Here is a 15,515-nt window from a genome sequence, read left to right as displayed (position 1 = left end):
AGGTATCAGATGTTTTCAGCTGCAATTTGGCCCTCTGGGATCCTTTAGATTTTTTTTTATTCCTGCATATACAACTAGGTTTATGACCTCATAAGAAAAATGGCACTTAGAAAGCATAGTGGGTTGTGCAATATAAATTTCCAGAAAGAATAATCATAAATTTTTGCTCAGTTATATCAGTTACATTGCTCAGTTAAATTATAGATACTATTCACATGCTGCAGACTTGCCTCATGGATGAACTGAAGAGCATACAAACTGAATAAACTAAATATTTTCAGAACTGAAGAGTGTATTATAGTATGGCTTTGTAAACTAGAGATTTGCTCTGACTGATTTCAGATGGCAGATTCAGTCATAGTTTACAGGTTTAAAAACTACTGCATACCCTACACCATCCTGTTCAAACAAAAGGTAGCAGAAGAGGTGATGTTAACAGCTATGTGACTGCTCCTGAAATCTTCTTGTAAGATGAGTAAGGAGCAGAGTAACAGGAAAAATTGGTCTTACAGAAAAAACAGAGGAAGACTCTCATCCCATATTATGATCCCCCCTGTTCACCTACTAGAATCACAGTACATAATCCATGATGAGTCAATTAAGTCTGACAGCCATGTGTCATGTCGCTGCTATTACATGTCAACAATTAACACTGAAATATAGATCCTGTAAATAACTGCAGGTAAATGTACCTCATTAAACTTAATAATGAATATTATTACTTTAGTAATTAAGTTTATCATGAGCCTTATTACCTTAGTAATTGACAATAGTGTCTTAATGATTGTAATGGGAATCTTCACCAGTGGCCCACAACTATTTTGTAATTATAGTCATGTTTTGGTCAGTCGAGTTAATTTCAACTAATATACTTTATTAACTTAATAGCTAAACATTAGCAGCCTAAGGGAGATACTCCAAGTAAATCAGTAAGAAGGCTTTGAAATAAGGTCACAGTAAGTGTATGTCATTTTCTTACTTTAATTACATGCAATTTCAAGCCCATGTCTAGGCAAACTCTGGCATCCTGACAACTAATTCAGTTATAATATACTACTGACATATGTATTCTGAATTCAGACAAAAAGCCAAACAAGAAACTTGGTAACTGTATGATAAGAGGGTTTTGCTTTATTTTTAATATAGCTTGCAAGCAATCTGGGGGCAAGGATTACCTTCTGTTTCTATACAGTACCTGGCTCATTGGCCTTCCATTAGAAGTGTTGCTAGATGCTACAGAAATAGTAAAGATAAATAATATAAATGCAGGATAAAATGATAATGCCATTGGTGCAAGTGAGAATTTCATATCAGGTGTAATGACTGATGTTTGATGAACTGATCTGACACTGTACAGCTGCTCAGGAAACAACCAAGCCCTGTATAATTGGATTTAAAAGAAATTACAGCTGCTGCTGTTATTTTTCTCAGATTTTTTTCTTCATGCAAAGCCCACAGAAACAGCAGCATCCCTGTATTACTTTTCATCCCTGTATCATTATATCAGGGATTATTAAATAGATTGTGTCTACATGTGGTTTGCTGTTTTAATATCAAAATTGAAAACTCAGGCTAGCTATCTGTGTTAAGTTAGGTTAATTGGTACCTCAGTTACCTTTTTATTCCTCAACTAGATGAGCATAATGTTTTTCTTCCAGACAGGTTTTTACATCTTAGTAAGTCTCAAATCACAGAAGTGCTTGTGGCAAAGCAGGTAGAAATTTAAAGATGGGAAGAAGTGAGAAAGGAAAGGCAGGAGGAAGGACTAATTTTTGTAAGATGTTTATGGGAATATGTCCTTACCTACCTCGTTTGCTTCATAATTCTTCTTGTAGGGAATAGGAGAGAGGAGTGATCACAGAATACTGACTGAAAAATAAAGACCAACATGGAGACTTACGCTTTCCTATGACTACGGAAGACAGAAGGTCGTAATGGAATGCAGTGTTCCCAGTTTTAAAGAGGGGGGGGGAGGGGGAGGGAGAGGGGAATGGACGATATGACACTTCCTCTAAGAATAGAAGTGAAGAACACTAAAACACAGTTATAAAATTTTGCTTGCTTGTAGTAAGAGAAAGAACTTGGAGTGAAACAGAACACCTGTCATGAAAGAGAAGGTAAAAAGGAAAGAAATACTGGAAAGGACTATGTTCCTTTTCAGCATCTTGGTAGTAACAATGGATTTGGCACCATCAAACCTGGCCATTGGCTGCTTTTCAGGGATTACCTGTGTTGGCAGCTCACCCTGTGCTTTGCCTGGAGAATACCGAGATTTCTTTTGAACTGTGGCCAGTTGCAAACTGGCCAGACAAGACTGGTCTGGTGCAGTCACTGGTGTATTCTTTCTTATTCTCCAAGTGGGGTCAACCACAAGGTGAACAGGTTAGTTCCCTGATCAGCTATGCACACTGCCTGGCTTTCCTACAGGCCGAGGTAAAGGATCAGGCAGTTTCACACCTCCCAGAAATATTTACGCAGCAGGGGGAAAACCAACAAGGCAGGCAATCACAGTGTCACGGATCTGTTTACCAGGGGTAAAGGTATCTGAGAAGCTGACACACCAGCAAGCATGGGAAAGCTCACACCTCAGTGCCTTCCAAGAAAGTTACAAAGCATCGATGCATGTAATAGCAAATGAAGTCTCAGCTCGGGGCTGCGGCACCAAGAACTGCAGGGGATAGTTTAATATTCAGTGAGCATATGCCTAAAAAGTCAGTGCACACACTATCAGAATTTCAGCATCCTGCTGTGCATCAATGAACTCTGCTTAGGCTTCATCAGGATCCATTTACATTGTGAATGAGATTTGGGAGGAAAACTGGTATGCAATGCAAAGTGCAAAAGAAAAGGCAAAAAGCTGCTTTTCTGGACATTCGTCAGGAAGATGACTGAGCAGATTTTTAAATAAAACACCTCTGAAATTTTCTATCCATATCCCAAATCTTCCCAGAAGAACTTCTGAAATTATTCAGGACACACATGAATATTATCTCTACATGTTAGAGACTTAGGCAGGGGCTTTCAATGTTTAATCCCGGCAAGCAGTGGATTAACTGCCTTCAGCTGAAAGCCTGCCAGCTGACAACCCTTCCCTGCGCACATGGCATTTGATGTCTGCCATTTTAGTATTTTGACATTTTTGTGAGAGACATTGTCCTGAAAGGTCACCACTTGCCTCGGCAGTTGGCTGGCTGCCACTCAGGCTTGGGAAGCTTAGCTCCACAGCTGTCATCAAAAATGACCATTTTCACCGCTAAGTTTCAGGAAAGCTATGAATTTCTGACTGTTTATGAGGGGGGAAAGGAGACAAGAGGAAGGAAAGAGAAGCTCCAAAATCACCTTTCACTTGCTATAATGAAGACAGGCACTTCTACATATACATCTGTAAGATGAGACTGACGTATCGCAAAAGCATTTTATAATCAACAGATTCACCAATCGTACTCGTCTTATAGCAGCACTGTCAAGGGGGCTATACCACGAATGTTTAGCCTCCTGTGTGCAGCAAACAACACAACATATATACTTCTCTCCCTACTCATTTAATGGCAGTCACCTGTTAACTGTGATAATGACATTTTCACATAACTCATAAATGGCTTACAGTACCACAATGGTCCCTAAGAAATAACAAAACCCGTACCTAAAGCAAAAAACATGACATGGCAACACAAACTGGCTACAGCCTGCACTTCTTGTACAATTATATGATATTTATACTTGGTACTGATCAGTGGCTGTTTTCAATAAGCAGATTTCATTCACAGCACAGTAAGAATTCACTAGCCATAAACTCCATAGGACAATGCACTACAGAAGCTTTGAATTAAAAAGAAGAATAAACCCCAAGATGCTGTTTATTCAGTGCTATGAGACCAAAACCCACCAACAAATAGCAATTCTCTTCCTTGCAGTATCACCACAACACTGAAAAACCTTCAACTCCGCTGCTTCCCAGCCACCTTACTACCCTGCCTTCATGCCACATAGCAGATAAAGATTGTCTTCATGTTCAGAGTGAGATTAGTGAAAAACATGCATTGCTCACCGTGCTATGTTCATTGTTCTTATCAGGTCAGATGCAAACTTACTGGTGCCCCTTATGACGACTATTTGTCAGCACTTCTGTTAATAAGCTATTGTCGAGTTTCTTAATAAGAAGTCCAGGTCTGCATTTATGGATTTTTAAAGAAAAGACTCCAGGTGAAAAATACCATGGCAGATTTCTCCCCTAAGAATTCACAAGCGTCCTATTACTGTTGAAGTATCTTTCTTGCCTTAATATCAAATAATATCTAACTTAAGCAGAAAACCATCTCTCCAGAAGTACCTCCTGCATTTGCTTGGCTTCTCCCCTCACAGACAAAGTAGCAAGCAGATGTCCCAAAAATCAACAAACACAAGCACAAACTATTTGTTCTGGAAAGCTTTCATGCACCCCTTTCCCTCAGTAGCTCTTCCACTGAAAGCCAGAACAATACTGCAGAGCAGCTTTCCCTGTCAGGATGTTTTCAGCTTTCATCTCTCTGCTTTTTCAAGCAGAACACTGAGGTACAAACCCTAATTAGCAATCTGAAAGCACCACACAGGCAACGAATACTTACATTTGCAACTGTATTTGTGATATTTGCGCACTGATCCAGCGATGTGATTACAAAGAAGAGAAAGAGCTTTTTAGGCTGCCTTTCAAGCCTCGCAGCAGTGAAAAGAGGACTGTTATCTGAAAGCTACTCATTTTCTATATGCTGTGCTCTACTTGCTTCCCATGTGCATACAACACAGCTGCCAGATTTAATAACCATGTCAGCCTGCTTTCCCCATAAAGCAGCACAGAGATGACAGGATGAAGATGAAGTAGCCAGCGCATTAATCTGTAGTTATGGCTGCACTAAGCCTTGAATGAATGTCACGGTTTTATTGCCCTTGAAGAAAAAAATAAAACAAATCAACACTGTTTGTGAAAAAAACGTGCAAAAGGATTTCAGAAATGTTAATCCACACATGTCTCCATGACATTAAAGCACATTAAAGAAATTTCTCCACTTTTTCTCAGTTAACAAATCCTAGGACTTAATTCCTTTTTACTACATCCTGATCTTTCAGAATACATTTTCTCTAGCAGTGCATGCTTGTACCCCAAAAGAATAAAAATTAACTGACAAATTAGTTGAGCTTCACTCCTCTCCAGTTCCTCTCTGGATGAAAGTATTTCCATACCTGTCTGTCTTTGCTGACTTCTTTGAGGGGTCGGGGGAGGGGGTGGGGAAGTTAATAAAAAAGGGAGAAAATTCTCATTTACCATTTAAATTCTCCCACGCACAGTGGTTCCTAGAGCACTGGGCTTTAGTATCTGCTGTGGTCAGTTCACTGCCACGGTGGAACACTGCCGTACCTCCAGCTGCAAAACCAGTTCCATGCGAGGGAAGGGTGGCCGGAGTTTACATGGCAAGAGAAGGCGCCAGTCATGCAATCAAAAAACAACGAACTGAAAATAAACCCAGAAATACTCGGTTGAATTTGTAACAGCGTGGGGATGCCGCAGAGATCATATGACATCTGTGTGAGTGTTTTTCTCTGTCTCATTTATATTCCCTTCACTTCCCTTGGAGGCACCTGTCTCAGCGGGGAGTGGTTTCTGTGGAAACTACAGACAGTTGGTTTTCCCCTCGGAGAAACTGTTACTATGGCAACCTTACATAATGTATATGGCCTAGATTCTCTTTTAAAATAATCTAACACTGAAATTCTCATTATAAAATCAGAGCTGAACTGTCTGGGGGGCAAGAAATATAGTTATTTAATAACTGCATTAGAAATGTAGGATAAAAAAAACCCAAATGGTATTATGAATTAAACGACAGTGTAGGGGGCACTGTCATTGCATCACTCACAAAGACAAAATAATTTGTAAATTCCAGTAAACAAGGTCTACTATTTAGCATTTCTGGGAAGCAAGGAGGAAGGGAAGCGTATACTTGACATCATGGCTCAATGTAGCAATCAATACTGCATCTTATGGAGTGGAGGGGGTTTTTTCTGTGTGTTTATCGTTCCAAGCAACCAGGACCTCACTCAAAACGATGTAAGCCCAAATGCTGTTTACATCTACCTTACTCAAAACTGAAATATCAGCTCTGAAGTCACTTTGAAGTCACTACATTATGAAATCACGCTACGGTAAGACTCAAGGAAGCACCTGAACGGAGCTGTGTGTCAGTGAGGCAGAGCATGCAGTGGAGCAGAAGCAGAAAAGACACGGTGCTGTTTATAGGACTTTCCTTTCAGCTCCGAGGAGACAAACCTGCCCACAGCAGAGGTGGGGAGGGCAGAGCTGTCAGATCGCGCTGGGGAGGTAGGAAGTTTAGCCCTCCGGTAATGGGGTTGGGCTGAGTGAGGTGGCTTTGCCTTCTAAGTCAGCAGCTAAAGACCTGCCTGGGTTGGGAACGACATGAAGTGGTAGCCATGTCACAGATGTTTTGTGACCCCTGTGAAACGGGTAGGTAGATGTCTCGCCTCCCTTCTCTATCTTCAGCCACTCTTGCAGATAACCCTTCTATTGGTAATACAAATCAAAAGTCAAATGGTTAAGAAGGCAAACCCCCCTGTTTAACTACACAAAATCAGTGATTACAGTTTGAAAAATATTATCGGTAAAACTTTAGTAAAACCCTACCTTTGAGGTATCTGTGTTGTGACTCAGTGGATCGAGATCTCTCCTGACCTGTCTACAGGTCTAGCAACTTTTATTAGCATGAAATACATTAATACATGGGGACTAATTTTTATTCTCTACTCCTATTCAGAAGATGAACAAGAGAGAGCAACCTGCCTACAGAACATTTCCCCAAAACTTATGCAAGGTCCTCCTAGACTCCCCTGTGCAAAGGGGCTCTCCAGGTGGGACAAAGCAGGCAGGAAGCATTTCTTCAAACCCCACAGCATTTATGTTCCTTTCTTGTGTAGTGGAGACACTTTGTCATGGTTTAACCCAGCTGGCAACTAAGAACCACACAGCTGCTTGCTCACTCCCTGCTCCTGTAGCATGGGGGAGAGAATCAGAAGGGTAAAAGTGAGATAAAGACAGTTTAATAGGTAAAGCAAAAGCTGTGTGTGTAAGCAAAGCAAAACAAGGAATTCATTCACCACTTCCTTTCAGCAGGCAGGCATCCAGCCATCCCCAGGAAAGTGGGGCTCCATTACGTGTCACAGCTACAAACGCCATCACTCTGAACGTGGCCCCCTTCCTTCTTCCCCCAGCTTTATATGCTAAGCGTGACATCATTTGGAACAGAATACCCCTTGGGTCAGTTGGGGCCGGCTGTCCCAGCAGTGTCCCCTCCCAACTTCTTGTGCCCCCCAGCCGGCTCGCTGGTGGGGTTGATGAGAGGCAGAAAAGGCCCTGAATCTGTGGAAGTACTGCTCAGTAATGACTAGAACATCCCTGTGTTACCAACACTGTTTTCAGCACAAATTCAAAAGACAGCCCCATACTCTACTACGAAGAAAATCAGCTCTATTCCAGCCAAAACCAGCATGCACTTTTACAAAGGAGAGTCATACTGCCTGAAGGTGAGGTGGTGTTTGGGACGTTGCCTCACCAAGCAGGTGTTCAAGAACCAAGACCAGGGTTTCACAAAAAAACTGCTTGTGCCACAAGTGATGGGATATTTTCTAATACAAAATCCCCAAAAGGGGTTTTTCCCTCAAACTGGGAAAAGTTTGACTTTTAAATTCAAGAAGAAAACTGCTCCATACATTGCACTGAATACCCAAACTGTATTTTCCTGCACAGGAGACCTACTCCAACAACTACTCAGAGCAGTATTTTGTCAAAAGCTGTGCACACATACCTTTTATTCTGTGAAATTCAAGTGTTATATGAAGATGTGAAAGTATTAAATGTTATCTCTGTAATACAGAAAAACAAAGGAGATTTGGTGCATGGTGTTAACTTCAATTGGATATGAGAAAGTTCAGTACCACCTTACATGACTGAAACTTTTATGATCTATCAAATATCACATTCCTAGTCAAACATTACACAGGAGTCAGGCCTCCCTGGTGTTTGTCTTTTGAACCCCAAGGCTCTCATGTTCTACCCACAAGGCATACCAACCACACTGTTTTACAATCTTTCACCATCTAAAAGTAAAAAAAATAAAAGAATGGAAATCAGAAAATATTTTCAAACATCTACATCCACTTCTGAATTAATCTTATATATAGAATTACACAATAATTAGACAATGTCTAGTGAAACATGTATTCAGTGCCCCTAGGAAAGACAATATATTCAGAAAAGCACTAAAAGATTTCTTAAGCGTATTACAAAGGGATAAGCTGTCAAACTCATATAGTTCTGACATTTTTGCCATGTAAAACCTTGAACTTCAGACAGTACATTGCACAAAGATGTCAGGGACAAACTGAGAAATGAGTATCATAACAAGGTGAAGCAATGAAGTTAATAGCTTATTTTACATAAAGAAGCAAATATCTGACACAGAATGGGAACAAAAGAACTACTTTTCATAGTTTTCCCAACTCTCCCAACACAGAAAAGCATAGCGCAGCAAAAGCCTACATGGTTACGTGGCTTCTGGACTGAGCTAAGTAACATCTAGCCAGCTCAGCATGGAAGCAGCATAAACTTGGATCCTTTTCCACTTATCTACATAAGTATTTTGTGTGTATCCAGCTCCTGGACACTTGCCGCTTCCTGTTTGGGCACCAGTCTCAGGAGTGGGCACCTGAGCAGTACCAGCGTACTTCCTGTATGTTAACCTACAGCACTTACAATTCTTACCTTAAACTCTGCCTTTAGCTACCCGGGGATCCCAAGTTACCCAGATTTCTGATCACACTGTAAGAAACCTGGCTGAGATACTGCTGAGAAGGCAGATAGACTAACAAAAGAAAGATTTGCGTTCACAGCAGGACTCAGGCACACAGAGATGCAGCTGTAACCTGTGAACTTGCTGTTAGTTTCCTTCCATCAGGGAATTAGCTCACTCCACGAGTCCAAGCTTCTCTTGACAGCCCAGGATCTGCAATAATGGTCTCTCAGTGAATAGACTCAGAAAAAAATGTAATTGAGCTGTTACAACCTGGACATTGTTTGGCACACATCCAACATAATAGCAACCCTACAGCCTACCATGCAGCTAAGAAAGGCAGACTTCCAGTGGTTATTTAAAATGGCATCCAACCATTCCAGCAGCATTTATTGTATATTTCCTACATCTTTTCCCATGTTGTTATATCAAGCCTACGAAAACAATGTCTTAGCAACACAATTTTACATATGGCTTTGCTTAGAGATAGAGAGAACTGACAATGGAAACCCTTTGTACAATATCACATTACTTATTCCAAAAGAAATCTGTAGTCGACACACTACCTCATGTAACTCCATGCTAGGCTTTTACATAGACAAGCTACTTTTATTTCCAGGGTATTACATGCTCATCAGATTTATACTGTTCTCGATACCGCAATCTCTTTCCTCCCATGGCCCTATTATAGAGAATGGTCTTCCTTTCTATCTACTTGGATTGACATGCTTTGAATGAGGAAAAAAAATCTTAGCAGTAAATAAAGGGAGAGACAGATTTACAAAGAGGCACAGGCAGGGGTGTCAATTCCTAACCACAAGGTGCCTTGCAGTCTGCAGGTCTCCCTGCCAAGAGTTCTGTGCTTAAGCAATCCACAGGAATGACACTCACAAAAGCCAGCACATTAGCACAGAGCTGCCTAACTTAGCTACCGCAAAATGCCAAGATCTTAAACCCTGTCCATGAACTTGGTATCCTCATCTGGGCTGCAGGAAAATGCCCATCTCCAGCTGGGATTCATACATACCCATTCTCTTGAGTTAACTTCCCTTTCTCACAAAAGCTGGCTGGAGAAGAGATGAGAGGCAATTACAGTACTCAAGAGATGACAGACTGGGACTCCAATCTACTAGCAGCCAGCTGAAAGTTTAACCAACATTCCCTTATTTAACCATAACTTTTTAGATTATTCTAAGGTAGGAATCCTCCTGAAGCTGCTGTCCTGATATTACTAAATAACAAAGGGAGTGAAGAAGGGAACAGAGACCGCTGTGTAGCCTAGTAGTCAGGCTGTTGTTTAAGGCACTAACCTTGAAAGTCCAATCTCTGCTTCAGTAATTGGCTGTTCATTAGGAGTAGAATCAGGTTTCTGTGTCCCTGATGGCAGGAGCTATTTTTCTGAGATTGAGCAGGTGATTTCTGAGCTTTGCCAGACTAACTGCTTCAGAGAAGATAGGCACAGAGTGTCTTCTGTGGTGGTCCTGATGTGTCTGGGAAGAGGGAGATGCCCAGTTGCTCAGCCCTGGCAGCTGTTTAGCATCTCCAGACACCTGGGTTACGTGGCATGTTTCAAAGACCTACATTTCTGCCTGGAGTGTTTAGGGTGGCCATTAGATACTTAAGGCCATGTCTACAATGTGGAAACAGGGCCACCTGAGCTGGCAGGCATCTGCATACTGACTCATAAACCAGAAATGCTAGGGAGTTCAGTGCAGAAACACACAATCTGGCTCTGTGCGTGGTCACTAACAAGCCATAGTGCTGTGCACAAGGCTGCACTTCACTGTGACTTTTCCAGATCAAGGGTTCCTGAACTCTAGTCTACTCCAGAGAGTAGGCAGTCCATACATCTGGCCTCAGTCCCTGCATGGATCTTGCCTGGGTTCAGCCAAGGAAATAGTCATTATGGGGATTAAAACTAATCTGATTTCATCTAGCCTAGAACACACAGGAAAGAGATCAAAGGTGGATTTCTGCCTGGATTTCTCATGGATTTCAATTTCAGTTAATGCTCCCAACTGCAGGCCTGCCTATTTCTTTCCTTGTTTTAGAAGCAGAAATCATTGCCAAGGCTCTGGCAGCTAGGCCAGAAAATAGTGACAAATAGTGTAAGCTGATCTGGCAGGCTTCATTAAGGGCAGATTAAACACTGACAGTCCCCAAGGTTTTTGTGATATGATTGCATGACATGGCCAATGAACTAGTCGCTCCCTAGGGTGAGAAGCAGAGATGATGTTCAACTGCTGGGAGAGTGGAACATAGACTGCTCTGTGAAATTACATGTTATGACAACGTAAGATGCAAAGCACCATCTCTAAACAAGGTGCTTCACCTCAAATAAACCTTAAATACCAGTCTGTCTATTCCTAAGAGGGCTAAGCAATGTGTGTGTGTGGCGGGGGGGTGGGGGGGTGGAGGGCAGCATCAAGAGATCTGCAAAAGGCCGATGTAAGATCAGCAGTCCATCCCAGTCAGGATGTCTTGCTTTTTTTCCTATGCAAAGCCTACAGCTCTCATCATTTAAGACTGTTTTTCAAGGAACATTTGAGAATGATCCTCCATTTACTGGGTCAAGTATTATTTTATCAGAATTTCAAGAAGTCTGAGTTGTTTGTGCTCATGGCAAGGTTGTCTTGGACTTAAAACAGCCTCCTAGTTCTACTATCTACTTCTAATCTGATGATTTTCCTTGCTCTACAGGGTATGTTTCTGTAAGCTTCTAATCACAAAACTGCATAACATTTCCCTTTTCAATCCAAAATACTCTAAATGCTTCCACATTTTCTCTTACATCGCCAGACCAAATAAATTGACCCTACCTGAAATGTTGCCAATTAACATTGTTACTTGACTCTTTCTGTACCCATCCTATCCAAATAAAATGCATACGAAATCAAATGCTTTTAGACTGAAAAAAAAAAAAAAGCGCCCCATAACATCAACATCAAAAGAATGTTAGCCAGAAATCTCGATCTGAATTGTAGGTGCAGAATGGATAGAGCAGAAAGAAGCTGCACTGGATCTATACAGCTACAGCACAGGAGGCTGCATTAAGATAGCAACAGAAGAGTAACATTTGTCATTGACCATCTGAAATTACAGAGTTCTAGCAGCATTGAAGTGAAAGGCGATAACCACATCTGTGCATCACTAGTTTATCCAGAAAGGCAGGAAATTCAGATACGTAACCATTAACATTATAATTGAAAAGGGAAATAATTCTGCGAGCTTCTACAGAAGAGAGGGGTTTTATTCAGGCAGAAAATTATCCAAGTTTTCATATTTCTCTGCTAAGGTCTAGATTGTATTGACATAAATTTGGAAAAGAAAATAAAAGCTGTCAAAATTGTCTCATGCCCAGAGAGCACTGCATCCAAGAGGCACAGCACAGCTTCTCAGCTGTCTCATGGATCTAGAGTCACACGGAAGACCTGTTTTCCAGTCCTCCAGGTTCTGCCTTTAATAGGCATTAGTGATTTCAACCACATCTGAACATGTTTTAATGTTATATCTAGCAAAAGCCTCTTGAACACAGTACATGCAGTGTCCTGTTTCCAGAGGTCTACCCTGCTTTTACTATTAAATAAAATTGCTTGGTTTGCTTGCAGTTACTACAGGGCAGCAGTTATGAGACAGCAGGTGGTACTGAGGCGTTGGTATACACATGGGAAGATGTAAATGTAAAAGAGAAGTCAAATACAGTTTTATTTGGAAAACAAATGAGCAGCTGGTGGCACAATTTGGTCCTTGCCTTGTCCATCTTCCCTGTTTTTCCTGCATTTTAGTACCTCGGCACCATCACCATAGCCAGCATTCACTTCATGAGCCCAGGGAGCTCAAAAAAGAACAAAAAATAATTACCTTTAGCTCTCTTGCTTCACCTAAGTCAGTGCAGAGACACTGTCACCTGCTATGACACCATTTGTGCCCTAGAAATTCTGAACTGAAATGGATGGCTCCAGATTCCAGGGACCTTCAGAGGGAACTTTCCGCAAACAGCACTACTTCCTTGGAATGTCTTTATGTTTGTTAAATACAAGGAAACAACTTAAAACACACAAACCAAAAGTATTCACCAGGAGAATTATGTGACCAATGTGACCAACACATTCAGCTAGTTAGAACTCTTTATGACTTTACCTCCCATTTAGAATGAATTGAGTAACTTTCCGGGGGTGTTGGTGTTCCAAGTGGAATGGAAATGGTGAAGGTGCTTATTTAAAACACTCATTGCAACTTTTTCCAGCACTCCTGTCCAAATCAGCTACTTGAGAGGATTACTTATAATTTAGGAACCACACACTATGCCATGCCTGAAAAAATGATTTCCCAGAGACAACTAGAATGCTGCAGAAATCACCGTGAATTAAGATTAAGACTGTTGGAAGAGGAAGAGCTGCAATGATGTTCATTAGCAGTATCTTTTCACTCCTTCAGATTTTGCAGAAGTCCTTTTCCATGCACAGAGAATTCCTTGATTTCTAGAAGTGAGAGGGCTCTGGCTTGGTGGAAGGAATCAAAGGTGAGAGTGTGCTCCTAGCATCATTTTCCCCAGAAAATACAGAGATTTATTTACACAGATCTCAGATAATCCCAGTGCCTGGAACTGACCTTTTGACTCTAGGAGCTGCAAACTTCCTCATGCTCCCAGGCTGAGTCTGAGATCAGAGAACAGATAACAAACCTTTGGTTTTGCGACATAATGCTCTCATACCCACCCCCAGAAACAGGCTTCCGCCTTTACCTGCACAGCTTTTTTGGCAATGTATCTCATTGTACCCTTCAACCAGAAGCAAGATAATTGAAAAATCCCACTACTTGTTTTGCCTTCTCCAAATACAGTCCTGCTGCAGTAGATGACATCTGTAATAGAATCCTCAGTGTAAAAATGTGATGATCTGTGGCTTTCAACTGCACCTTGGTTCCTGAAAACAAGAAAATTTGGACAAAGTCCTGTGCTCGCTATTTTCTTTTGGCTACTTCTATGCTGAACCTGAAGGCTATTCATTGACTCCACAGGGTGCCTAATTCCAGTGCCTAGGCTTAACTTGTTAGGACTGAGCATGATTTTTACAGGCACTGCAGTGCAGAGCTGGAATTCTTGAAGTAGATACTACACATCTAAAATCACAGCACTTCTATTAGGATCTCAAGTTAGCTATTAGTCTAATTTGTAAGCAGATTCACTATGGCATCTCAGTGCATACAGAGGTACTTGCTGTATTATTCAAGGATACAAATGTTCCATCACAATCTTTGCACACACTGTGTGCAGCCATGTTCCTGCTTTCTCAGCTCAGATGCGGCATCATACACGTCTAAATATTTCTGTGCCGGGGATATTAGATCCTAAATGATTCTACTTTGCTGAACAGCATCACGTATCCCTTGTGTAAAATAAGTTTCCCAGGTTCTGCTACGATCAGCAGTATGTCCAAGCAAACAACTGCTCTAACAGCATTCATTACAGACAAAACGTTGTTGACTAGTGAAAAAGCAGATAAATAGTTCCTTTTCTTTAGCATTAGTATCTTACTTGCTTTTTATTCCTAGAAAATAAAATGAGATGGGAGGAGTCCACATTTCTTGGGGAACAGTCTGTCTTAAATCTCTGTTTGGGCAGTTAGTGCATGATGACTTCTCTCCTTTTGAAATTAAGGAAACTGTAGTACTTGTTCCCACAGAAACACTATTTCCTTGCTATGAATCTCATGCACCTCACTATAAAATACTTTGAGATTAACATTATACTAATCAATAGTCAGGCCTAATTAAACTTGCTGCTTTCATTACATCAATCATTGCTTTCAGAGACTTTATTGCAAACATCAGAGATGGTGAGAAGGACATTCTCATTTCATGCTCTCTCAACCCCCTAAGCCTTTCATTAAGCCCTTCACTACAGATGTCCATCACCAGCTGGCTCAATCGCTGCACTACAGCCAGTTAAGCCTGGGCATCATGGCCACATTCAGAATTATTGACTCCCAGAGAAGATCACGGTCGTAATCACTGCCTGACAAACTGGTTGGTGTGTTTTCATCTATGGATTCTCATCCTTCTTTTGTTCCCATATCCCTTCCTATAAATGCAAGCAACAGATGCATTGCCATTGCTCTGTTTTGCTGGGCCGCTTGGAATAGAAATTGTACTACCATCTTTTGACTGTAAGAAGAACTACACCTTTAGAGAGTCTCCCTTCTGTATTAAGCCACTGCAGGAAGTAATCTTTAACTTAGTGAATGAAACATAAAATTCCATTTAAATATGGAGACATATGAACAGTGTAGTCTATAAGCTGAGTCCTTTACAAAAAGCAATTTGGTTTAAACATCTCCATAATTTGGGCAATCACAGTATACCCAATAAAAAAAAAATATCAACAGCCTTAAACGTGTCAGCCACGGTGCGTCTTCATCTATTTCACATGTCCTAGTAAACTGTTTGGAAGCAGCTCCACTATTGCAGCTCCATGTTTCCTCTCGCACTTCCAGTCTGTACAACAATGGTGCTCAGTTCTTGGGCAGATCAGTACAGACTGGAGTTGGTATTCATTACAAACCTTTTGATTTTCAATGCATAGTTTATAACTAGATCAATTCAGAAGTGATGGGCAATACCACTTTCTGAAATGCATAGTAAGCTATACAAAACTATTTCAGTACCTAGGGAGAAGGTGTC

At 41.1% G+C, this 15,515-nt stretch overlaps 1 protein-coding gene across 5 annotated transcripts in view; it reads right to left on the bottom strand.

Moving 5' to 3' along the window:
* TRIM2 (tripartite motif containing 2) overlaps positions 1-15,515 on the bottom strand; it is a 117,676-nt gene that overhangs the window by 88,221 nt on the left and 13,940 nt on the right. For 2 of the 5 annotated variants that reach the window (XM_027779920.2, XM_027779918.2), the window contains exon 1: positions 4,605-4,809. The exons of 1 other annotated variant lie outside the window; for it this stretch is intronic. The gene's annotated coding sequence lies outside the window, so the exon portion shown is untranslated. Of the gene's footprint in view, positions 1-4,048; positions 4,450-4,604; positions 4,810-5,299; positions 5,479-15,515 lie in introns of those variants that run through there. 2 more of the 5 variants (XM_027779927.2, XM_055795139.1) reach the window with 2 other exon arrangements.

The sequence above is a fragment of the Falco peregrinus genome, chromosome 2, assembly GCF_023634155.1.
Source record: "Falco peregrinus isolate bFalPer1 chromosome 2, bFalPer1.pri, whole genome shotgun sequence".
Lineage (NCBI taxonomy): Eukaryota > Metazoa > Chordata > Aves > Falconiformes > Falconidae > Falco > Falco peregrinus.
This window is presented reverse-complemented; position numbering and strand designations above follow the sequence as displayed.